This window comes from Panthera pardus, unplaced genomic scaffold, assembly GCF_024362965.1.
Source record: "Panthera pardus isolate Hobbes unplaced genomic scaffold, ASM2436296v1 HiC_scaffold_22, whole genome shotgun sequence".
In the NCBI taxonomy this organism is placed as follows: Eukaryota; Metazoa; Chordata; class Mammalia; order Carnivora; family Felidae; genus Panthera; species Panthera pardus.
In genome coordinates this window covers 39,033,333-39,035,035 of record NW_026526788.1, presented here as the reverse complement: position 1 = coordinate 39,035,035, position 1,703 = coordinate 39,033,333, and the positions used below count along the sequence as shown (strand labels likewise).

Below are 1,703 nucleotides of genomic sequence, written 5' to 3'. Positions count from 1 at the left end.
ATGAGCTAAAGAATGACTGATGTTTAAACCATCAAGTTCGGGGATGGGTTGTTATACGGCAAAAGCTAACGGATACAATCTCCATGAAGAACATTTGGGAATGCTATTGGGAGCCTCAAAAGAGGAGTAGAATAAGCGGGAAGACGTTCTATGTTCTTGAGCGGGAAGAATCAAGATCATGGAGATGTCGATTTGCCCTAAATTATTCTATAAATTAAATAAGCTGCAAAGGAAACACAAACGGGATCTTTTTATAATCAGAAGAGCTGATCCTGAAGATCCCATAAAAAAAAGAAAGGGTCAAGAAGAGTCGGGGGGAAAATCTGGAAAAGAAGACAGAGAGGACCTATTCCTATCAGATAGCACAACACATTACAAAGCTTCAGTAATGAAAAGCGGGCTCATGAATACAGCAACATATTAGATAAGCAGAATAGGAAGCCCAGAAACAGATCTAAGTATATAGGAGTTTGGTATATGCTGAAGGCAACTTTTTAAATCAGTAAAGGAAACAAACAAGTATTGTGCAACTAATGTCGCTGGGGAAAGTAGATAGCCATCTGAAAACATATGAAATTAGGTAGGCACATTTACTTCGAGATTCAAATGTAAAAAAAAAAAAAAGTCATATTAGAAACAAGAATCTATTTTTTTAATAAAAACAATCCCACAACATTTGCTGTCATCTGATAACAACGTAAAGGTAGTCAAAACAATTATGAACAAGTGTTTCAGAACGACTTGTTCTGAAGCACGCCTAAAAAAACAAAGTATATTGGGGCGCCTGGGTGGCTCAGTCGGTTGAGCATCCGACTTCAGCTCAGGTCACGATCTCGCGGTCTGTGAGTTCGAGCCCCACGTCAGGCTCTGGGCTGATGGCTCAGAGCCTGGAGCCTACTTCCGATTCTGTGTCTCCCTCTCTCTCTGCCCCTCCCCCGTTCATGCTCTGTCTCTCTCTGTCTCAAAAATAAATAAATGTTAAAAAAAATTTTTTTTTAAAAAAACAAAGTATATTTGCCTTCTCAAGAATTTCTCACTTCACCAATCATTTCTAGTTGGAGATACTTTGGAACAGGGTAATAGTATCTCTTTTTAGCATGATCCGACCCAGTTGGTTTCTCAACTTTGTTTTAGAATGAGTCTGTCTGCATTATCTAACACAAAGTTCATACACTCATCAAAACCAATGATACAGCCCTCTCTCTGAATTTACTTGCTCATAAGGCCACACTGGAATCCAAGATACATTTTGCAAGTATCTGAAGATGAGGTTGATGGGCTCTATGATTACCTTGTACATTTTGTGACCCCGGGCCATGGTGCACCATGGTGAAAGCTGACAAAGACCACACACAATACTGTGTAGTTTTTTTTAAAGCTTATGGTGGGAAAGGGTTGTCTAACTATGATATAAAACACAAAAGTCATAAAAGGACATTAAAAAGAAATACTGGTAAACTGTATTATATAAAAATTTTATTTTATTTTTTATTTTTTTTTAAATTTTTTTTAACGTTCATTTATTTTTGAGACAGAGAGAGACAGAGCATGAATGGGGGAGGGTCAGAGAGAGGGAGACACAGAATCTGAAACAGGCTCCAGGCTCTGAGCTGTCCGCACAGAGCTGGACGCGGGGCTCGAACTCACGGACCGCGAGATCATGACCTGAGCCGAAGTCGGCCGCTTAACCGACTGAGCCACCC

General features: G+C 39.7%; 1 pseudogene; it reads right to left on the bottom strand.

Annotated features, from left to right (window-relative positions):
- Positions 1-630: 630 nt before the first annotated feature.
- On the bottom strand, positions 631-1,318 carry LOC109264280 (small nuclear ribonucleoprotein E-like; annotated as a pseudogene).
- Positions 1,319-1,703: the final 385 nt, after the last annotated feature.